Here is a 25,350-nt window from a genome sequence, read left to right on the forward strand (position 1 = left end):
TATTTGAATTAATGCTAGAATTATTATAACTTGGGTAGTGGTACCAGTGGCAGTGTGTGAGGAAGGCAGTAGTAGTAGTAATATTATTAGGCTTAGACTTTCAGAGGGAAGTAAAATCATTTTTCTAAACAAACTTCACTCTGTGCTCTGCCTTTGTACATACCTGTGACATCTGAGATTTCACTGGAAAATGATCTCACCCCAAAAATAAAGTTCAAAGATCCCCAAACATCTCCTCCCTCCCTGCCTCTTTATCACCATGCTTCCTGCTGCTTACTAGTCTTGATGGCAGCTTGAAGCCAGCACCTCACGTGGGTCGGCGTTCTTGAATATTGACGCCGAGGATGAGCAACTTCTTCAATCTTCCTTAGCAATCTGTAAATAGACTGTTTTTTTTTTTTTCTTTGCTTCAGGCAAATTACCATGGTTATTGATCTTTCCGGATGTGCCGAGGAGCTTAGCGTTAGTTTTGGCTGAGGAATAATATTTTTCACATAGCTTCACTCGCTGACATTTTCCACGACTGTCATGGGGTTGTCTTACAGGTCTTTCAGTCTTATTGCACATCTGAAAATGTTTATTTGCTCCCGCAGACCTTGTTCTGTGCACTTGTAAAACCGACAACTCCTTCCTGCTCCACGGCTGCCTTTTCCTTTTTCCTCTTTCATCTTCTTCGCATCCTCCTCCCTCTTCCTCTGGAGGTGTCCTTGATGATTTCCACAGCCCCTCCTCTAGCGCGACTCCCGGAGCCTTTGCTCCTGTCTGGCTAAGTAAATTATGGGCAAATTTAGACAGCTGGTTAGCATGGGAGTCAGGATTTGGGCTCACTTAAAGACCCGGCGCACATAATTCATCAAAATTAACATCGGTTATAACTCGGCGGTGCCGTAAGCACTCCCAAATTGTCGACTCTCCTCCTCTGTCACACACACATGCAAGCACACACTTTGTCCCTGTTATAATTCAGGAACAAAGATTACAAGACATGATGGACTTTGTTACAAAAGAGTTTACAAGTTATAGTCTGGAACTGACATCATGAGGCTGTGAGATGAGCAGTGGATGTCAGCCATTTCATATCCAATATCTCCTCCATGTGAAGATGAGCCTTTGCTGTGAACTGCATTGAATGTGTCTGATATGTTGCAGAATCAGGCAATTTATTTTTTGAGCATCGCCCCATCACTGCATCCTTGGCTTGATATGTAATGTTGATGTAACTTTGTCAGTCTTTCCCCCTGCCTCACATTTACATTTTTATTAGACGCGCGTATACGGTAGACTGGCGCATCTGTTATGTTGATGCAACCTCTTCCGAGCCAGTTTCTCAACTCGCGCACGCATCCATCTCAAGTAACACCTAAGAGAACCGAAACTTTTTCAGGACAGCTGAAATATTCATGTGTCAGACAGCATCTCGCTGTAATCATCGCAGAAATGGGATATTCCAAACATTTCTGACATTACGCCGTGTTGTTGATTTACTTTGCCGGTTGGGGGTCTAGTGTAGGGTGTGAAAGCGCCTTTTAAAAGCTGCTCCATGCAGAACGTATTTAAAAACACTCAGACCGCATTGCTTGTATGCCGTTTGAAATTTGCATTTATTAATTTAACATACAACCAAACAGAACCACGGCAAGTCATAACTGCAGGAGGCTACGACTCTGTTTCTCTGTAAACTTGTGTTCTTAGAATTTGGTCCAAGCCATTCGTCTGAGAGAAGTGATCAATAAAAGGTTGCCACATTCAATATTTTTTTCCAGAGTGTACTGGTAGAGTCTTCCATTTCCAGATGAGTAATATCAATCCTCTGACAAATATACCACATTCTGTTCAGCGCTGGTTCGTAGTATCAGTGAATCCCAGAAACGCGACTGAAGGATTTAAATCAATGGGTCTGCGCTAAATGCTTTGGCAAAGTCAGAAAGATAATCCTCCACTAATCTGATATCCTCTGGCAGCGCGAGTTTAATAAGAACAATAAGGAGATCAAGTAGGTGAAGAATGAGCAATTTAATGAGGAAACATGTATGCGCAAGGTAATAGTTTGGTGGTTAGACTACGATGGTGTCATAGGACTGAGTCAGGACAGGATCCCCTGGAGTCTGGACGCTGATGACGGTGGAGGAAAAAAAACTGATAGGTAGCTGAAGGAGACCTCTGAAGAAGATGTAGAGGTGGAGATAGGGAGGAGGAGGAGGAGGAGGAGGAGGAGGGTTGCACAATGGGCACCCTGCAATCATCAGAGTAATTGACTGATTTTGACAGCATGGAAAAATGGAAGACAGAGTAGGAAATAGAGCGAGAGCCGACATTCACCGGATGGCAACAGATCTTCCTGGTTCAACTTTCCCCTGAGCTTCATAGTATGTCCTAACGACCCTAGCCTAAGCATGCACGGATCACAGCAAGGGTCTTGGAGGTAATTTGCTGAACTTCTGTTTGCACCATTGCAGACGATGTGTCCAGAAGAGGGCCACCCATGAGAAGAAAAAATTAGAGGAGGTAGTTTTTTTCCATCATGCGCTTTGGGGAAAAAGTCATACCCACGGAAGAGTATTGGGGCTTAATTAATAATTAATATTAAGAATTTAAAATTGTCTTTTCATATTGCTGATATATATTATATTGGACTGTTGCGTGTCAACAGTGGCCTAGACACTGTCACACACTGTGGCCTTGTCAGCTGAGGGAAGGACGGAAACACCAAGGCTAGCTCCAAGGACGTCCCTATCCGTGATGAAAAAAAAAAGAAAAGTGCATGATTTAAAAAAAATAAAAATATCGACCTCCTCTCTTTTCTACTCTTCTGTACGTTGTAGTCCTTTGAATTGTAAAAGGCGATGTCTTGCACAGAATTTTCAAATCTTTTTTTTGTCCGCCACTGCTCTTGTGCAGTCTCCTTCCCTAGATCATCCCACCAAGCAGATGTAAGTGTCCTATAGTTTCCACGCATATATGTTTGGGGAGGTTGAGGTTAAGTGTCTTGCTTAACTTCTGAACCTGCAGGTGCATAAAAAAAAGTCCAGCCTCATCAACGAATATGTCCATAAAACTATGAATTCCTTTCCTATACCAGTCTTCAGTAGACTGTTAAATGAGCGTACAAAGGAATGATTTTCTATTAGAGGACTAAGGAGAGATATAGAATGCCATTCATAAAATCTTCGGACCTGTGATTGTATCTTATGTGCTTGAGGGACCATTGGATTGTCTAATGATCCAGGAAATACAGAACTAAGAGATGACAATAATAAGGCTGGAAGAGGGGAGAAGGGTCTTTCTATGTTTAACTATAGTGGAGTACTGTAGCCAGAAAGACATTATCTTTACACTACTCCTCTAATAGTAAAGTTGATAGTTTGGTAGTCCCATTGCCCTTCTAATTCTAGAGTTTTTAGGTATTTTAATACTTTTCATTTTGCCCCACCATCAAGTATGTTTATTTCCATGATTGACATTTACTTTTGTGTCAGGCCTAGTGTGAAAGTAACTGTTAAGATGAAGGCCATTTAGCTGGCCTTAGTTTCCTGAAGGAATGTGGATCTTAAGACTGCACTGTACGTGGCTGGTAAGTCTGTTTGGGGATGGTTGGTAAGTTTGAAGCAGAAGACTTGACACCCATGCACATCTCAAATCTAGCAGCAACCACCAGATAAAACAAAAAATACCATTCCTCAAATGGATTCTTAGGGTTTGTTTCAAAAGAGAGTTATTCCACATATACCTCCATGTTAAAATGTCAAAATTGACTACAGGAATATACATGTTTACAACATGGTACATAAAACAGACATGGTCTCTGAGCTAATTTCTTTCCTGGAAGCCAGCCTGGACTTCCATTGTTCAACAATCCATTGTTGTGGTCTGGTGTTGCTCCCCCGGCAGATCTACCAGGCCGTTCACCTAATTTGGATGGTATTTGTGCAAAGGAAGGATAGAAGAGTAACAATGATGTACTCATACATGAGATCTGAGCACTGTCGAGCTGTAAATGGGTTGTAGGACTATATTTCTGTATCGGTTAAAACACGCCCGATAACGATAAATCCCAGTGCTGAATCACCAGAGTCAAATTCTGATAAGAAGACTGGTGACGTGTCCAGGATGTATCCTGCTTCCTGCCCAATGACAGCTGGGATGGGCTCCAGCCTCCAGGTGACCATATGGCCACCACAGTGGGTTTCAAAGCTGCTCTTCACATGTCACAGAACGACAACACGAAAGGTTAAAAATCTGAAACTCCATTAAGGTCAAGTTAGTGAGCTCGATTCTACATGCAAACTATGGTGAGAATATTACTTTCAAGGTAAATATGGCCAGTCTGTTCAGGATCAGCATATCTCCTTCCCAGTCTACTCAGCCTGTGATGACTAAGGTTGAATGAATTATAACCCATGTGTAATTCAAAAATTTAAATCAAGCCAAGGACTACCGATTCCTCCATTAAAGCTGATATGAGATGGATAATGAAAAGGGAAATGTGATTGTGAACCCCCTCAGGTTGAATGACTTAATGCTCAATTTTGTGAGCAATGAGCAAAATAAGAGACACCTAAAAGGAAATGATATGCAGTATATTTCATCAAAGTGTCCTTTCATTTCAAGAGACGCTGCTTATTTGTCCTGCAGGTACAACAGTTGTCTTTGTCATTCATGATTTATCACTTTCTGAATAAACATCAAAACCAGTGGAAAATCAAATTGTGTTTATTTATTTATTTATTTATTTTTTAACATTTTGGCCTTGGTAGTTGAGGAAAGTCGGGGGGAAGAACACAAAAAAGATCGACTGTTGGTCACGAAAACTTTCCTCTCTCTGCATACGCCCTTTTACGATATTAAACCATTCTTGTCTCATTACATAGCTTTCTTCACAGTTGTCTAAGCTTTCCACGACCCCTAGGGGCTCTGCTGAGGTACTGCAGGGGCAGTCGCAAAATCTTTGGTTGATTAGACATTTTTTTATGTATTTTTTAACCCCTTCCCCACACACAAATTTAAATTTCTTTAAATACACATTAACATGAATCCAACATATTTTAGTAAAGGTATAAGGGATAGCTTAACAATGAATGTAAAATGATAATAATAATGTATATTTATAAATAGCACTAGGGCGAGTTTAATATAACACACATACAGTAGGTAGGGGGTACTTAATTTCTCCATCAATTTGGAGTCCTTAGCCTGAAAAATGTTAAAGACCCCTGCTTTGGAACAAATGTGACGTGATGCCCAGTAGCCTACCCATTTTTAAAAAAGCAGGATTTTACCATTGTACTCAGCTCAATCTCTGTGAAATTCTAATAATGGTAGCCAGTTTTGCTCAGATTGTTACACATTTTGGCGAGGACTAGTGTGGCAGAGCAGTTCTGTCTCTGGGGTCGTACGAGTTGTCACCGTAGCAACCCACATACCCTCGTGCCCTCCAGTAACAAGTGTCAAACATGTAATTTTGTCTCACCTGGCATAACGGGAACCTCAGCAGCAACAGGTAAACTGCCAATCATAAATTTTGATAACCAGGCAGCTGCTCATTTAGATGATCCCAGAAGAGCTGAGGAGAGCGCTGCTGGTTCAGTAAGCTTGGTCAGCAAATAGATTTAATTAAAAGGTGCATAAAAACAGCGTCTGACTGCTCAGAGACATTTACTGTTTGAGCAAAGTTACAACCTCATTTAGTAAAAACATAGTTTCGGAAACATGCCGCGCACGCAATCTTTTTGGCCCAACAAGACTCCCTTTTACAGTGACTGATCAGAGATCTCTATGACTGAAGTATATCCTTGTTAAATTATCCTGGCTGTGAAGTGGAAAGCGTGTCTTTTCGGCAAGAAGTCCAGTTGCTTTTACTTCCAGTTCTCAATTCTCCGTCTTAAGGAGACGTAAACAGAAAGAAAGAGTTGGACGAAATATGATAAAACACTGTATATACTGTAGACTATATGATTGATACTGGAAGTCTATCTATATTATCCTAACCTCTTGAAGACAGTAGGCAGTAGATATATAATGCATACAGGCCTTTTTATGTCTACATGGAAAAAACAGACAACTAGAAAATACCTGAGCATGGCAGGTGAGAAAAAGAAGGAAAAAAGAAGTCACAGCCTTCTTCTATTCACAAAATAGCTCCATCTGCGAGTGTTGAACTCAAACCCAAACTGTGCTCTTATCTTTCACTTCCGTTCATCTGCTGTTGGACTGTTGCGGTCCGGACTTATTCCACTTTTCTGCTGTGTTTGAGAAGCTAATAGTTCCACCTCTTTGGACCACCAGCTGCTCTGGTGCCATGTTAAAGCTTATTGGTGTGGCATTCTGTGGAAAATTGCCAACCAATTTGAGGTGGCTAGCTTGATTGCGTCCATATTTGTTGCCCGGTCTTTGATTCTCCTCAAGCAGCCTGGTGCTTTAGCTTTAATATGACCGGTGCTCTCAACCAGAGTGAAGTGTGAGTATAACAATGGCGTTATACACAGTACAATAGTTTAGCTAGTTGATATTAGTGATGTCTAGTGATATCTTTCCACAGTAAAATATCTCCATATAGCAGATTTGTTTAATTTCGGTACATTCGAGGCTTCTTCTTTTTAAATTTTTGGAGACGGACAAGAGGAACAAGAACTTTTGTCCCTATAAATAAGTGGTTTTGGTTTATGACAAACCTAAAATAAACAACTACACAAGGCATCGATGAGCACATCCTTAGTTTGTGTGTTGTCACTGACCCTCTGAAAACTTTTTAAGTACAAAGGCTGAAGGCTCCAAGGAACTGCAATGATCTCATATAAACAAAAGGGAAAGGTCAGCGGAGCCTGTGGATATTCATATCAAGTCTCATAAGTTTCCGGCCAGTTGCTTCCGCCCACCATCAACATCCTGACCTTTTGATCCAGATGTGGCCGCGCAGGTATTTACAGTATGTGGCAGGAAGCTGCAACACGAAGGGGAAAAAAAAAATATGAAATATCCCACAACAAACATCTGATAATAGATCTTTGCACCGTAAAATCATAGTTAACACAAGTAGTCACATAATGCGTTAATACAAACGCTTTTATCAGCGTTGGTCTCTTTACCATGTTTATAAATGTATTCAAAGGTTTCATGACATTAACGTATAATAGCACCATTAGATTAATACTGAAGCATCAGCAGCATATTAGCAGGTGGAAGTGGAGTAGAATCTTATGTACAGTTTTATACACAAGGCAGAAAATACATCTGAGATGATTGAAAGATGAGAAAAGCGGATAAGCATCGTTTTTTAGATCTTTTATCAGCATCATCTTTGATTATTGAACCATATTAACATTTATCAAAACCAAAGTATGAGACGTGTGAGTGTGGATCTCAGTTCGGTGGGGGTGGTAAGACATCTGTTCTTGTTTTACTAGTCTTTATTTTAAAAGCAGGTAAAGGAAATCCAATATTATAGCTCAGTGGACGGATGTCATAGAATAAAATGGAAATACTCAAGGACAAATACCTCCAAATCACTTCAGTAAATGTAGCCTTTACGCTCCTGATGTGGCTGAGCAATGCTTTGTCCAACAGTACAACCGGATCACAGATCGGGCCTCTAAAACACATATCATACAAACGTGACATTTTCCCACCGAAGCTTCATTTCCTTTGTGGTCTACCTTGATAAAAGGTGAAATTATCCCTCCCGAGCTCAAAAACCTTCTTACATCTCCAAAGGCTTTTTCATCACCTTTGATTTCCCTCTGGCATCTTTAACTCTTCGCGCCACTCAATCAGTCAGTCCCTCTGCCCGTTTTCATCTCTATTTTGGGTTCTCCTGCAGCGGCGGTGAAAATCCAGAGGCAGGAGTTCTCGTGCAGTAATAGTCTATTACGAGTCATTTCTCTCACACGGTGTCGTCGACTCGCAGCGAGTCCTGTCACTCAGTCACGCTGCGAACGAAGGCACATAATCAACAGAAAATGGGCCAGTTCTACAAGCGAGACACGGACTGCTAGACACGTATGACACACTCAAACTCAAACGGCGCACCCGCCGCTCTTTGAGTTGGAGAATGAGATTTTTATGATCAGTCTTCTGGCCTTGCCAGCTTCACCAAGAAAACTGAATGAAATCATTATTCTTTGTCAGACTGATCTGATAATAGCCACTCATCAACTTTATCACATTTTCTAAAAGGTCTTACAAAGCTGCTAGACTTTCATTTGCTCTGTAACTCTATAGAGTGGAACAGTTAGAGGAGAAAGCCCCTTTACATTTACACTATTATTAATTATTCAGTTGTTTTGCAAATTGGAAACGCAGTATAATCAAGGCTCATACATATTTGCTTTATTGAACGCTTCTCTCGGCTCCTTTTCTTTTTTTTTCTGTCCTGTGTTCTCGCTCGCTACGTTTCCCTCCCGTTTCTTTCTTCATATTTATTCTCTTTGTTTTTTTCTCTCTTGCCCGTTCATCCCCGCCCACCGTCCGCCCTCAAAATGCACTTTAGATGTAAGTGAACTCAAAAAGCGCCGAGTTGGGTTCATGATTAATAAATACACGCACGCACACGTATATAATGGGTGAGCTCTTTTTCTGGCTTCAATTTCATCTCCGCCGACTCTTTTTTCCCAGGGGATTAAAGGAAAACCAAACCAAAGCAGCTATTTAAATTGTTGTTTACTTTTCAACAAATCAAGCAGGGCCTCTTATGAATATATTCAGTGGAGGCTTCGGGCCACGATATTGTAGTGTAACGCTCCTTAAAGATTTACTGCTGCGTGATCAAAGAGCAGTTATTCCCAATACCATGCTAACGCGGACCAGCATCTCTGATCATCAGACCAGCGTCAACAATATCAGAAAACACTATTACGTAGCTTAAATGAACACCACAAACCCGTTATCAAAACAAATGGAAAGTCTGAATTACAGAATGAAATTCAACTCAGGGCATCTGAATTTAATTTACTTCTCTGTCCACCCCCTACCCCCTTTATTCTCATGATATCTGGTATTAAACACACACAGATTGCCATTATGCAGCCACACCAGCGGAGGTACATTCTAGCCTTCATTAAACTTCTCTTCATACTCAAGTGCATTTATACAAATTGAAATCTGCTGTACTGGAATACGATTAAATTGGAATACGAGTAACTGCCTCGTACCTCTAAGGAGGATACCAAGGTTGTAACGGCAAATAACTGCGTAGACGGTGATGGCTACGCTATAGATACATAAAGTCTTTTCGCAGTTGCCTCGACCTGTTTCTATTCTGGCAGGAAGTGGTCGTCGGTTGGTCACATTGTGTAACATATTGCGAAGGTTTTAATGCTTTCTTGGAGTAAGCTGACACTTGTAATAGACGTCACCAAGATTGGAGGTGCACCACCCACCCTGTCTAGATTAGACCAGGAACCCCCACCCCATAGCAATAACATCATTTGGTGACAGCAGCCATCCCCAGCAGGACGCAAGCTTGACACAGACAAACACAAATGGTTTAGGAACAATTAAAAAAACATGAAAAACAAGTATCTGTGGGATGATCTATAGAGGCCCCTCCTCTCAACCCACAGGACACAAAGGTCCCCACTAAAAACATTGTGTTGGGAACCCGCAGAAGACCCATGTCCATTCTCTAATGAGTCTAGGGAGACCTACACAATACAGGTGGTCATAATGTTATGCCTGATCAGTGTATAAATTCATTGTGTCCTGGTTTCTATTTACAGGAGCAGTTACCAGATGATTCATTGATTCATTTTATTCAATTATCTGTTAAGGTAATAGACGAAGATAATTATCTGTAACTTTATATGTTCAAACTATTAAAGACCCCAGTTCGAGCTCATGAAAAAGTTTTATAGTCTGGCGCCAGAAGTTGCAAAAATATTCATATCCTTTTATAATCTCGTTTTTCAGATTCACGTGGCACAGAAGGTGACACCAAACGGAGCTCAAATACGCCTTGTGTTAGTTGAGACGACTTGACTGCGTGACGTTTTCATCAGATCACATTGTGCCAAACTGTTATTAAGCATCGACGGTGAGATGCAGGAGCTGAGACCCCGTTGGGAAAAGCACTTTCTTTCTCTCACTCAAGTAATTTTCAACTTGGACAAGCCTGTGCTTCGGTTTGTATCTATTAGCACCCGCTCGTTCGGTCCTTCTAACTTTCAGTCTGTTTTTTAGTCCTTTAGACACTGAATCTAAAATCCGCATCAGACTGTCTATGCCTATATTATGTCTACCACGATGCTGCCGCTCCCAGTTCACCAGAATGTGTTTTCTTGTCATTATTAACACAAATGCTTCACATGTCTTTCTAGCCACTTTGCAGTTGTGTGATTATAATCAGGCATGACAAGTGCCTTCTTTGCCATCCAGTGTAGAAATCTAATGCAGACTCTGCACAGCTGAAATAAATAAATAAATAAAAAAGATCCTGCATGCTGAATGCAACACTCATTCACCCATAATGGCAAATTGTATGTCATGTGCAATTTCCTTTGAGGATGAGAAGACAAATGTTTTCCTCTTCAAGTATTTCTACGGACTATCACAAACAATTTGGGTTGCACTGGTTACACTGCTAAATAAACAACAACAATCCACTCGGCAAAAGAAAAAAAAAACACAAAAATATATCAATAATTTGCATTCAAGCCTTTACAGCTCAAAGGGGTATTCAGAGAGGTAACAAAGAGGACCCAAACGCTGGTCGATCCACCTAATTGGCAAAATGTTATTATCACAAAAAAAAGAAAAAAGAAAGCGGCTGAGAAACCACTCACACATGTTTTCATTTCTTTAATACTGCCAGTGACAAGGAAACTTTTTCATCTCTCACGGCCAGACGGTAACAACTCACGGAGCAGTTGGTATGGCAACTGGTAGTCATCGTCACATCACGTTTACTTGTTCACATAGCTAGCTAAAGCAAAACTCATCAGAAAAATGCATCAGTGTTATATTAACTACCTAAAATGACTGAAACCATCCTTGAAAAAAACATTTGACATGTATTTTCGTGTTTTTGGCCCAACACTAACATCACTAACATGGAGCGGGTGGAGCTTACCTCAGGCCACGCCCTTTTACTTTACTTTACTTTACTTTACATTTTACTTAGAACTAATGTTATTGTCTGACTGCCCTCTAGAATGTAACTTAAGAAGTTACTTAAGGTATGACTTCATCACAAAAAATACTGCATAAATAAATATTACATGACACAAAATGTGAACCACAACACCAGGTTTCCGTGCCTAGATTCCAGCTGTCTCTTCTAATGCAGCGATCCAGTTACTTCTCTTTTCTCTGGCAGTAGGAGGTACTTGTAAAAATTTATCTGCTTTTCAAATCTGTTGGTACAGTCAAATGCACAACAATTAATATTACAATTTAGACGCTATTAAAGCCGATTGGTTAACACTAATGAGGTCTATTAATGCTCAACTGTCACTGTAACCATGGAGACTTCGCTTTCGGCAGCACCACATGTGTAGCCTCTATACTGCATCCAGTCACCAGGGGGAGCTCTACGTGCTTTGACTTCACTTGAGCTGTTCCATCATCCATATTTATACAGTTTCTGGTTAGAACAGGTGCCAACACAGCACTGCCAAAAACTGTAGTAACTTCAAACCGACATATGAAGCTCCAAAAGCAAATGAATCCCCATAACACGCCCCATGTCAAACAGTTTAGAGCGGAAATAAAGTTGTTTATCCTGTTATTCCTTGACAATTCATATATATGTGTGTGTGTGTGTGTGTATAATTCATCCTTTTAAATTGTTTTAAGATTCGAAGTTGTTCATCATCAAGAGAAGGTGGCTTCAAAAGCTGCCTGCCTCAGTGCAACTAACACTCCATCTCTTGGCCTATTTTTGGATTAGTCAGGAGACACTGCCAAGGTGGCGCCATCCGGAGACACCACACTGAGCTTCAAAAGTGCTCCCCAGGAAACATATTAAGTTATTACACTTTCAGTTGGGAACAAGGCCACAAGTCATCTTGTTCTGTTCCATAACAGAACAAACAGCAGATGTAAAAACAGCATTTCTTAAATCACATACCTCCTGCTCTGGCCATTTTAAGGCTCTGCGAGATCCCAGTTACCACAAACACATTTTCTCACCCACACCTCTAAGTCTCCCCCTCTTCCCTACATCGATCTGTTCGGGGGTCTCTGTGCCGTTCTGAGTGCAGCCTCTAATCTTTTCATCTCCTCTTCTTCACTGGTGGAACAATGTGCCCCGGCAGTCGACACAGACTCTGTCCTCCCAGGGGCATAAACAGCTTTGACTGTTAACCTGATTAAGAGATCCAAGATAGTATCTTGTGACGACTGAAGAAGAATGCAAGAGAGTGAGATTGGAATGATAGAAAATGAACGATAACAACCCGAATGATAAATGACCCACAGCACTGAAGTCCTTGGGAACTCTAGATTGACATTGTGTCCGTGGAACAAATGCGTATGTGCACATGCTGGCACTGGCAAATATTAAATTAGCATGCAGGGACTTCTTTTTCTTTACTTTGAATTTGTATTTTCTTCCTCCACTTTGAATAACACAGTACTATTTTCAAGGCTTCAGCGCAATAACAAAAATAGCTGCATATAGACAGTATAGCTCTCTCTCTGTATATATTTTAACACAATGTGAGACAGCTTGACATTGGTGTCAGACAAGAGGTAGTATGTCATTTTGAGGTCCGCGCATTCTCCTCCAGTCACACTCCCTGTCTCATCTGCATCCTATTTCTGTTCCGTCTTCCCTTCATACTCCTCAGAGATTAAGCACAATCCCTCCCTCTCTGCTTTTCATCTTTTTTTCTGTTCCAGGCTTTACAGATAACAGGAGAAAATGTGGAGATGGTCAACCAGTTAGAATGAAAGATAAATCCTTTTCATATCAGGGTCATGAAGTCTGATTCTTGTGGCATTTTAATTAAAAGTTGAATTAAAGCATTGTGTTGGGACACCCACTGATACACTTAAATAATGTTATAAGTTTCCCCCACATTTTTGTCCTTATTATGTTCTAATATTGATCCCATGCTTGTCATTAGGTCGATATAACTATCACCACAACAATCTCTCCCTCTTTGAGTGTTATTTTTCCACTGCTCTTTCAACGGTCTCCAACTATTTTTTAATTGGCTGTGTAAAATGCCAAATCTTGATAATATTATAATCAATATTTAATTGGTGTATGGCCCCTGCTGTAGCTCAGAGCTTTTGGCTTCAAAGAAGCATGCTCTTTACCAAACCCTACCCAGGCAACATGCAAAACACAAGAAAGATGTTTTCCACGAAAAAGCAAAATAAGACCAGTTTCATCGGTAATTAGAAAAGAGGGAGTATGAGGCCACTGCTCTAAAATGTCTTACTGTCTCAGCCATAACTCATAGGGAATACCTTACTTTCAGTAAGTATAAATTATATACTATTATATCAGTATAAACTGTACAGACTAGCAAGAGAGTGATGAGAATACATTTTGACAAAAAAGGGTTACAATTGTCAACTGTCTTTGGAAGCAGTGAAGCTTCAGTGGTTTATTGTACAGTTTTATCCATTTAGGTGGTTTCACATTACAATCAGGCATTTGGCCTTATGTGGACTGGTGATTTGTTTGTGGACTGCATGCATCTGATGCTGGTGCATTGTCACCGGTTGAAAGAATAAAGAACAGTGAATGAATATTTTAATTTTGCTGCCAGCATAATAATATTAAAATACTGTCTCAGTGCCTTGATTCTTAGATTGCATTGCTGTTCCTGTGTCTCTGAGGGCTCTCAGTCATCCAGGTCATAGTACGTCTAAAAATGTTACAGAAAGGGAACCTGACTTGTCAAGCTCTAAAGGATTGGTGGGGAGTTGAGGTGTCTATTAATGACCAGATACTTATCCGTCATTGGAGCCTCTGACTGGGTTGTTACAGCACCATTCATCGAGCTTTGACTTAAGAAGACAGGGACAACCAGTCCCCTCCCAACATGTAAGTATCTAGTGAAAGTGTTGAAAGTTGAGCCAACGTTGACTAGTCCACTCAAAAAAACAAGGTAAGAGGTGGTGCTTTGCAACAATGAAATCTCGTGTCTCACACAAGGAAGCTACGGAGGCTTTTCTGCAAGGTAACTGAAGCTTCAACTTGGGTTACTCGGCTGTAGCTCATGTTAACACCAATAACACCGTCAGTCTAACTATGCAGCTCTCGATCGTCAAACTCAACTCTACCATAACTTCCATCTCTGGCATGGTGCATTTACTGACATCAAGGACAAAAACACACATTATACAATCACTCCTAGACCACTTATTTTTGTTGGACAAAGGTTTGTCTGTGTGATCTGGACCTTGGTTTGAGGGATGTTTGACACTTATAATTCCGTCTCTAAAAGGGACCTTTATAATTATGAAAGCCCCATCATGTGACCCCCTAGGTATTTTCCTCAGACACTGAGGAGGGAACGTTTCCGTTCACATTTATACTGATGACACCAAGCTTTATCTTTAAGTCTAACCTGAGGCATGGGGCCCACTCAAGAACTTTTAAGCAACCATCAGGATACTAAAAAATAACTTCATGCAACTTAACCATCTCAAAACTAAAAAAAAAAAAAAAAAAACTAAAAAATCTGAAAACCAATTTTTCAGTCATCGCATGAGGTTTTAAAAAGCTGCGCTAAATCTTATTGACACCCTGAATGAACTTGCCAATAAACTAAATCTATCATCTACTAGAATCTGCTCATATTTCTGTTCAGAAATGTCAGTCCTTCAGTCCAAACTGTGAGTTATGTATGCTTTCCCTAAATCTGGATGGGACGTTTTCAGATCTCTGCACTACTCTCTCAACACCAAGGCCATGAACTACTTTGAAATGCAGCAGACAGAAAAGTCTGTATAAAACAAAGAAAAGAGACCATGTTTATCGTATTCTGGCTCAATGGTTAAAGTTCTTCAGGTAAGTCTGAGCCTTTCAAAGCCCTAAACTTCACTCAGAAATACTCACCACACTGAAGTCCAAAGTCAAAACAACTATTATAAAGCTGTGACTGCCTCCACTTTAGGGAAAGGCGTAATCTGGTAGCCTTACACCATTTTATTAATTTGAGCTTATTCTAATATTATTATTATTATTTTGGCATTGATATATATTCTGACACATTTTAGTTACATTTCTTCACGTGTTCCCCAGTATAGTTATTTTTTTCATAATGAGCCTTTGCAGTAGAACTAGGGGTAACATGATTAGAAGTAACCTTAATGTTACCGAATTCATTTGCTTGGTTTTCACAATTAGGACCTGCCATGGGAATTAACTGTTGCTTCATGTCCTTCTATTCGAAATTAAGCAGGAAACCTGTGCCAGATTCTCTCCTGGCACAATACCACCACGAGTTACACATTCCAAGATCGGTCCTCTGAAGCGAGGAAATGGTGGCGGAAAGAATACCGTTTGCTTGATGGTAGGCCCGATTGTCATATGCCAGCCAAAGGTAATTTAAAAATTAGCCTAAGCTAATTATCTCCCTGTATTTGAATATGATCTCCGCAGATTTTTTTAATTTTTTTTTTTGGCCATTGTTGGTTTTCAGCTTTGTTTTCAGTTCAGCTATCTTCCCCCATACCCAGGTCTTCTTGTAAGCAACTGGAGTCTATGATGGTCATAATTAGGCTATGCTGGCTAACCTGTGTCAACTTGAACCTAGTCCGAAAACAAGTGCTCTGTTTCCCTGCATGCTACCATCTTTGATCTTCATTAACTGTTGTTACTGTTGCAATTTGGTGGCTTGGCCGTAAAGGGCCCTCTGTCCAAACCAACAGAGACCATTTTTATGGATGGCCATGAATAAAACAGTATTCTTTGCACTGTGGTAGGAATAGGAAATATAAATGCAGAACTGTTTTGCCGAGTCAGAAAACAAGACTAAGTTTCATAGGAATCAAGTGGTTTCAGACTAGCTTCTGGAAAGTTAGCTATTACTCACCAATCGGTAGAAAATTAATTTGTTGCACTCAACAATTTGAACAGCATTCTTATTACCTTCTATCCAGGCACATCTTCCAGTATCTTCCCTTTTTCCAACTTTGTTTACTTTTTTAATGTTCAGTTTTACCTCACTCCTCAAGCACTTTAAAGCTTGCGGAAGGAGCATTGACTATTTGCAACAACGTCCTATCAGATAAAGAAGAAACTATGTATCTCATACTAAAAGCAGTCAGACCTGGATGGTACACTAAAAGCACTTCAACCAGCCCATGCTGGAGTGAAAAATGTTTGGAGGTCTGAATGAAGTAACTTACATAAATGGCCTTAATGCTGCATTCAGACAGACATGAGGCCTACATAAAAAATAAAATATATATATATTTTTTGAGCATCCAGCTACAGGTTGTGTTGACAAATGAATGAAATTCAGCTTTTGCTGCAATGTGACATCATTGGGTAGTGCTGGTGAATCCAATACAGCGTCCAATATTTCTTGTGTTACTGTTGAAAGCTGTGACAAATAGTAGCCTCCCTGATAGCAGCCATACTGTTTTAGGGCACCGTAAAGCATTATTTCATGCTTTAGCCAATATCTGTCCCCACTACAAGTGTGTTAGGAAGTCCAATTTAGATCTGTCACAAACAGATCCCAACACCCTCTACAAAGTCACTGTGACTAACCTGTTGCTAGTGCTGTAATCCCTTGCCAGTTTCCCACCTGGTCATCACCGCCACATACGTTTGATAGAGCTACCACAAGCCCTTCACTTTATGTCCCACTGGCTAACTGTCCGCATGTAAAACTGCAATGTGAAAGGTTTTCTGTTCACTGCAATTATGGATACATGCCAAATATGAAGACAGCCCTATTATAATGTGACCAAAATATATTTCCATCAGCTTCAGCTGTTTGCAGGTGGCAGTTTTAGAAGTACATTTTCATTGCTTTGGATTGAAGGAAACGCCTGGAGCTTTTTGTAAACACACAGGCCAAGCTATACAATCGTAATGGGAATTCCAGCGCATATCATCTTAAAATCTAAATTTTAACTAATAATATTTTTTCTCTCTCTTTCTTTCAATGGACCCAAATGTTAAAATGATTCACAATGTACAGTTATAGAAAGTAGATCATTGGTTATGTCCAAAATGAAAGCACCTCTCCTGCGCATACTGTAGGATACCACCCACCAACTCACAAATACAAATTTAAACCTAAAAAATTACATAGGTTTAGGATGCCTTAACCATAACTGTGACATGTAAACCCAGTTACATTCTTCCTTTCCCAACTACAATTATATATCAAGGCAACTTACTGGCAAACCAGCGTAAATGTTTTTAGTATGTGACTTTTACGTGCCAATTATTTCTTTGAGATTTGACAGCCAACTTTACACTTTACTGTAGTCACTCTTAAAAATGATCTTCCATGTCATAAATGTTATTATTAACCATTGTCATGGTTATTATTAAGAACTTATATTGGTACTTAGTGTCAGAAAGTTCGTCTGATGCAAAGTGAAAGTGGTGTCAGTGCATCTCTGAACTGTATCTGCAATTGTGTCTCCCCTTAAAAAAACTCAGAAGGATTAATCTGGGGTGTATTTTCAGCAGAGTGGAAATGACTGAAAATATTACAGGGATGCTGCTGTGAGCAGTGTGTATCTATCATCGCCTTGCTTTTCTGCAGCTTTACATTGCTTTTTATCTCTATGAACATGAAGGCAATGCTGCTCCATATGGCATGGAGTACGGGCTGCAATATGATGGAGAGCTGTAAATATGTCGTAGATAGTTTAGAAAATACTAGAGATCAACAATAAAGCTGGCAGAAAGGACTGAGAGGCTGAGAGGGGGAGAAAAAAAAAGCGCAGTTACAAATCCATCCGCTACTTCAGCACCACAGAGAGCACCGTGGATGAATCAATACACGGCACAGTGGATGATAGAATGTTGACAAGGGGATGGGATGGATTTTTGCCATGTTGATAAAAAGGGAGCTATTCTCCAGAGCTGAAGAAGGCACTTCGATGAGAGGTGAAACATCTTCAAGGAAACAAGTCCAACAGCCTTTCCTAAAGCTTCATTTTTTTGACCACACTTGCAATATGTTGTCGGCTACTCTTGAACTGGTCACACTTTTGAAGTTTAGCCACACTTATTTGAATGTCCAGTCTCGACACCTTAGACACAAAAACTCCCTTTAAAGGTCGGTGTCGTTTATTGCACATGTAAGCTGGGTTCAGGTCCCACACCGCATACCGATTCAGTGCAGGTCCTGAGATGCTGTGATGCTGTTGCATACTAAATACATTTAATTCAAGGTTGTTGTTGTTTATGTACAATCTCGTCTTGAATCGCAATGCCCGAAGGAAAGAACAGAGCGGTTAAAATCACCTGTGGTTTTTTATTCCGTTGATTTTTAGGTCTATTTCTGCTTTCTTTTGTGTTTGTCGACATTTGTTCCTTGTATTTTGTTATTTAGAGTCCATCACGACTGATCTTCACTGATTTGTGAATTTTAAGAGTAAGAAAACTATCCAGTCGGATTCTGTCACTTCTCCCTGCTCCAGATGACTACTGAAGATGTTGTCAGAGGGTGTAATTGTAATGTAAAATGGTAATGAATACCGAGTCACGGAGGAGAAGTAGTAAACAGCTAACTGAACACACATATACTATGGACAAACCCATTGTGACGTCATCCATTGGATTCTAAACCTTGACAATGAATCCCAAAGTGGGCGGAGCCTGCAGTCTCCATATTGGATGAGCCCACATGCAGATACTCCAAATATGGACATGGGTGGTCTCACCTCCTTTTTTTAACCCCATCAACTAACACTCTTTTCTGTAGTGCCACCTAATGTCACAACCATGTAATAACCATTACAAGACATAACAATAATGTATGTTAAATTTCATAAGAGCTATCAGCGATAGCGTTTAAGCCAACCCATGATTTTACTGTGTTTCTGTTTATACGGACACATCCTTTACAATCAGTAAAGTTTTTTTTTTTTTTTTTAAATTTAACTTTCACATGCATTTATTTAGGTGGTCTGGCAGTCTTCTCTCTTGGAGATTATAGGTTTTATCTTACAGCAGTGACTTCAATAATACAAAAGTTGAACAAGCAAAACTGCAATTATAAGTTGCAGACATATTTTTTTTAAGTCTCAGTTTCGACTACCAGACATGTTTTCTTCAAAGGCGAAATGCACAATTAAGTAGGTGATTCCAGCCTTATAACCCTGCACTCTTGACTTTTGCTCAGCAGAGAATCAGTTGATATTGACAGCAGCCGAAAACGAAGCAGATCACTGCGGGTAGCTGAAGGGCTGACAAGCCAAGCAAAGAGCCTTAGTAGCTGGAGACATTTGGAAAGCTGCCGCAACGGGAGGGAAACAAAAGGCTTATGCATTTCAACACAAAACACACGGCTGAAATAATGAAAGATGACGCAGGTGCTGCAAAGACTATAGTTTGGGTTTAAGAGGCTAGACACTCACGGAGGTCTCGACTCGGGGAAAAGAGCGCGGCTCGTTTGATAAACAAGACGAGCGTGCTTGACTTTCACTGCCTTTTAACATTTAAAAGCCACTCAACATCCCCTCTTGGAGCAAGGACATCAATACTTCTGGATCTAACCCACAACCACCATGGAGCACATTGACTGATGACAGCTGGAATTCTTTTTCGGATTCAAGTCCGGTGAGAGTACTGCAAGTAAACACAGGCGAACTAACACTGTATGAAGTAAGAAATAATACAAACTCCTTAAAGTATAATTTGTCTTCCTTATCGATATTTAATATTGCAACTTTTGTAAAGGCTGAAGAAAAAAATGACTCCATAATTGGACTGACTGTATCGGTGTTTCAGTGTTTTTTTTGTTTTGTTTTGCTATTTCACCGTACTGCGTGCTGTCAGAAGCCAAACTAAAAGATTTAAAAGACTACACTCGTATTTTTTCTTTCTTTGTTTGCAAACAAACATCCTGAGCCGTGGTTGCCAACCTGTGCGCAGGCTTCCTGTAACATATGAAACAGCTTATGACAACAAGACAACAAAGACCCTGCAAATTGAAGCGATGCCGAGCAGCGCATTCAGCACGAACGGATCCTGGCGCTGCCAAAGGCTTCTCCCGCTCTGCTGACTATTTACCGGTGGTGTCAGTCATTGCACCAGTCTGTCGTCTCTGGACTACATCAGAACCGTGCCACCTTCATTCCGGATTCCATGCTAAGCCACGGAAATGAAGACATCAGCGATTTACAAAGCCACACTGCAGCTATCTATGAACCGTTTAGCAAGAACGCGATGGCTCTGTTCAGACAGTCGGAGACGCTGAACTCGAGGAAGTGAGGATTTGAATAGCTGTGTGGTTTGATTTGCTGGAGCAGTCAACATCTCTCAGGCGTGAAGTACACTGTGTTGCTGTGTGGTCTTGTTTTCAAGCACACGTTGCCATTACACAGCATGAGAGGATTATTCCTTATCAAACCTGTGATTTACACTCACTTGCCTCTTTATTAGGTACACCTGTTCAATCGCTTCTAACACTAATAGCTAATCAACCAATTACACAACCATCTCTAGGGTTTACAGATAAAGGTCTGAATAAGAGAAAATATCCAGTGAGCTAAGATGCCTTGTTGATGTGAGAGGTCAGAGGAGAATGAGCAGACCGGTTGGAGATGAGAGAAAGGCAACAGTAACTCAAATAACCACTCGTTACAACCAATCAATGCAGAACACCATCTCTGAACGCACGTTGAACCTTGAAGAAGATGGTCTACAGCAGCAGAGGACCACACCGGGTGCCACTCCTGTCAGCTAAGAACAGGAAACTGAGACTACAGTTCACACAGGGTCACTGAATTTGGACAATAGAAGATTGGAAAAACGTTGCCTGGTCTGATGAGTGTTGATTTCAGCTGCGACATTCAGATATCAGGGCCAGAATTTGGTGTAAAGAACATGAAAGCATGGATCCATCCTGTCTTGTATCAACGGTTCAAGTGCTGTAATGGTGTGGCGGATATTTTCTTGGTCCACTTTGGGCCCCTTAGTTAAATAAATTGAGCATGATTTAATTGCCACAGCCTACCTGAGTATTGTTGCTGACCATGTCCATCCCTTTATGACCACAGTGTACCATCTTCTGACAACTACTTCCAGCAGGATAACGCACCATGTCACAAAGCTCATATCATCTCAAACTGGTTTCTAGAACATGAAAATGAGTTCACTGTACTCCAATGGCCTCCACAGTCACCAGATCCAATAGAGCACCTTTGGGATGTGATGGAACACGAGATTTCACAGATGTGCAGCCGACAAATTTGTAGCAATCTGATGCTATTATGTCAACATGGTCCATAATTTCCAAGTTTTCAGCCTTGTTGAAAGTACGCCATGAAGAATTAAGGCAGTTCTGAAGGCAAATGGGGGTCCAACCTTTTACTAGCAAGGTGTACCTAATAAAGTGGCCAGTGAGTGCATATCACATCCTTCATTACTGAAAAATATTCCATTCTAGTCAGACACATTAACATTTCACCACCTTGAAGCCTTCACTGCTTCACTGTATTTTCTTTTTTTTTTTATTCAGCTGTAGCATCGGTAATTGCTGCTCTCTGGGGCGAACATCTGAAAGTCTCAGCTATCTCGTTTGAGACCGCCACCAGCCCCGAGCGCAGAGGGAGATCGGGTTTCATACAATGTACTATTAAATAAGATGCTTATTTTGCCTTCTGGCTGAGTGAGGTGAGCCCAGTGGGTGCTGCTCTCCAGCTGAGCCTCTCAGTCACGCCTCCTTCGCTCCCTTTTCCAGCATCGGCGAGGAGGAAAAGGAGGAGGGGGGGTTGGATGTTTACATTTTAACATCAAGTATAGATTGGTGAGGGTTATGGGATTTAAAAGTTGCGCGGAGCAGGGTTAAGGGGTTTAGAAGTGGCACAGAGCGTAGCATTAGCAGCGTCGGTTTTATGTGGGGCTGCAAGCGGCATGAATATTTAGAAATGCGCCTGTGAGCATCCATTTGAAAAAGGGACGGGTGGCTGCATCCGTGTCCTAATGAAGGGGATTTTTTTTTTTCAGTGTGAAACAGAGCAAGGCTGGGGCTCTTGGGAGATTCTATGGAAATCAAAGGCGCGGCCCGTCGGATGCGCTGCTGGTTCGGCGGCGATATAAGCAGGGCTGCTACCTTGAAAGATTGAAATACAGATTAAACTCATCATCTCCTTTGAAATTGCATCGTGAGGCTTTCTATTGGACATTGAAGTGGATTCTTTTCTTTCTTTCTTTTTTTTCCGGTGCGTTTTACTCTAAGAACACCCCTTGCCTGATTCCCTTCACGTCCTAGTTATGTTTCCTGGCAACACACTCGCCCACTTTTAAAAACTAGAGAATTCATGCATATATTTTTTACTGAAAAAAGTACTTTATAGTTGACAGTAACACTAGAATACAATTTAATCAAACTCGCTGAAAGCATAATCTTATTGTAATCTGCCACAGCCCGTGTGACCCACTTCTTCCACCATCCTCTCACGCATGTACTTATGAATGTTTGATGATGCCAGCTGAAACTGTACATTGTTGTTGTACTCTGAAGATATGTAAAGACTTGTTTGGTGCCGACGAGCTGAACGGGTTCGCAGGAAAGCCAGAACAGATGACAACTACTGAACAACACGTCCACACAGCCCACCGCGTACATGCAAACACACTCTGCCTGCAGGGAGGACAGGCAACCCACATGTCTCTGGGCCGCCCCGCTTCTTTTTGTTTCTTTAATAAGAGAGGTGATTGCACACCAAATCAATACCTGCTTCCAGCCGCTGTTCATCCCGAGGAGGGATTTACACAAAGCTCAGTGAGAAACGAAGTCATCTGCTCATTTTGTATTCACATGACGCTTGGATGTCTCCGCGCCAGGTAACACCACGCCACGTGTTTTTATTTTGACATTAACATTCAGAGAAAGCCCGTAATCGCCTTTAAGCCACGATGGCATGCTTGGTCGGACGAGCCTTTTTTTTTTTTTACAGAAGCTCATTAAATAGATACTCGGGGAGAGTGGATGGAGCCATTTGATGAGGAGTCATATTTGACAGTTTTGACAGGCCTGGCATTTGATGTCCTGTTAAGGCTCCACAGTTGGTTTAGTGCGTCTTCATCAGCGTGGTGCCAGGAGAGTTATCACCATTTGCGTGCGTGGGGGAAACAACACGGAGCACTCTGAACTGTGGCTTGCAGTCTGAGCATTTCATGGGCTGACAACCCCGATTTTCCTTGAACCATGAGCCAACTCTTTGCTCATTCGAAGAAACTACAGAATTTTATGTCTTATGTGTCTGAGTATGGGGAGAACTAATCGGGCATAACACTACAACCACCCTAGAGATACTTGGATCAGTTTGGGATCTAGTGAATTTGGAGGCCAGGTCAACACCTTGTGCTGATGTTCATGTTTTTTTTTTTTTTTTAGTTGTTCCTAAACCGTTTTTTTTTCCAAATGTTTTCCAAAAGTTTCCCAGGACAACATTGAATTGTCACAAGATGATCAATAGTTTCTGAAAATTCGACAAAGTACAGTTGCGCTTTGTACCTGTTTCCATTCAAAGGGGTTTTGCAAACTCTCGTAGAGTCTCGTAATATCCCACAATTGTTTTAAATTCTCGTCACGTGAGTTCAAATGAACTTGTCACATCACCCCCACCGTCTCCAGTGATGCCAGTGACGAGGAATTGCGGAAAAAAGTGTTTCCATTGCACTTTTGCGCTAAACTGTTACTGTACATCAATACGTCTGAAAAACCACCTCATGAGAGTGTAAAAGTGTTTTAGTGATATCTGAGAGGTTTTTTAGAAATGTAGCTGTTTCCATTACCAGTTTTTTATTGCGATATTTGGGTTTTGCACATTTCCAGGGGTAATGGAAAAGCAAATGTTATTTACTTCTCCTGCCAGTGGTTATAATTTTGTTGCTGATCGGTGTATGTCATTTTGAGTTAGGGCTCATATAAAGTACTGCGGGACTAGATGCCGTCACTTGTGCGCCTGTCAGACAGCCTCTCTCTGTAAAAAGTGGCCAAGTGGGGCCCTGTAGGCTGTGTCTTTTTTTTTGCCAATTATTTTTTGTTTTTACTTTCCGCTGCACTTTCAACAATGGCAGCTGACATTTTTGGCGAAATCTGGCTGAAGTCGAGTTATACAAATGTCTGTATCTCCGAACCTCCTCAGCGAACCTTCCCCCCATGTGTCCCATATTTATTAATTCAAAACGTTCAATGTTGAAATTGTGGAGATGGAGAAGCAGCCGGAAATAAACTACGACCAAGTGGACCAATCACAGGTCTTGTGGGCTGCGTCACCATGACGTGGATTTACATTGGCTTAACATTGAAGGGTCAAAAACATATTTAGTCAGGTCCTCATTACTTTTGACCAGCAAATTCTAATCAGCTAATGAGTCCAAAAATGTGTGCTGCATTTGACAAAGAAATTCTGAAGAAATCTGTTCATCTTTGACTCCAGGTGAAGAATATCTTCACTTTCAAGAGGTCACAAGGTCTTTTGCGAGATCACAGTGACACCGACTTTTGAAAGTTCTAAACGATTCATCCTTGAGCTCAAGTGAACTTTTGTGCTAAATTTGTAGAGATTCTCTCAAGGCGTAACCTCAAAAGGTTATGCCTCTGGGCCATGGGTCTTTCCAGCACAGAGGCATGGATATATTTTAGGCAAAACCAACACTGACTGATCTGTGCCTGCTGTGTTGCTTCCGCCTGTTATTTGTCTTCTCTCTACATAGGCAGGTTACAGTGCCTCTAATTGGATGAACCTCACAGGTTCTAACTGGTTAAAGTGTGAATGGTAAATCTAATCAAAACTCTGGTAATTGGATGGGTAATTGGTAATGGGTATGGCTGTGACACATCATGCAATGCAGATTAAGTCAGTGCCTACTCTAATGGACAAAGCCACTTTTATCACCTGCAATTACCCAGAAACAGGTGTTTTCATAGCTGATACAAGAACAGTCTGGACAAAATTTAAATCAGTTCATTTGTTTTACTATGAAAATTGAACAGGGTAAAACTAGAAGTTTAGGAAAACCAAACCACAGGAAGGCTTTTCTGTATGATTGATTGTATGTTAAATTCATTATCTGTATTGGCGTGATAGAACTTGTGCTTCATGTTTGATGCTGAATAAATGAAAGCATGTGCACGCATCTTCGCTAAATTAGCAGGGTTTAAATGTCAGAAACTTCAATGTGGCTGTTACCGTGGAAACAGCATAGCACAGCATGGAAACATCACGTTGGCAGCGCGCGCACATGTGCAC

General features: G+C 40.9%; 1 long non-coding RNA gene across 1 annotated transcript in view; it reads right to left on the reverse strand.

Moving 5' to 3' along the window:
- Window positions 1-5,716: 5,716 nt before the first annotated feature.
- Window positions 5,717-25,350, reverse strand: part of LOC124996843 — a 31,926-nt gene continuing 12,292 nt past the window's right edge. Inside the window, exon 4 of the long non-coding RNA XR_007110894.1 lies at window positions 5,717-6,937. This is a non-coding gene — a long non-coding RNA (uncharacterized LOC124996843). The remainder of the gene's footprint in view (window positions 6,938-25,350) is intronic.

Source organism: Mugil cephalus, chromosome 19, assembly GCF_022458985.1.
Source record: "Mugil cephalus isolate CIBA_MC_2020 chromosome 19, CIBA_Mcephalus_1.1, whole genome shotgun sequence".
Taxonomy (NCBI): domain Eukaryota; kingdom Metazoa; phylum Chordata; class Actinopteri; order Mugiliformes; family Mugilidae; genus Mugil; species Mugil cephalus.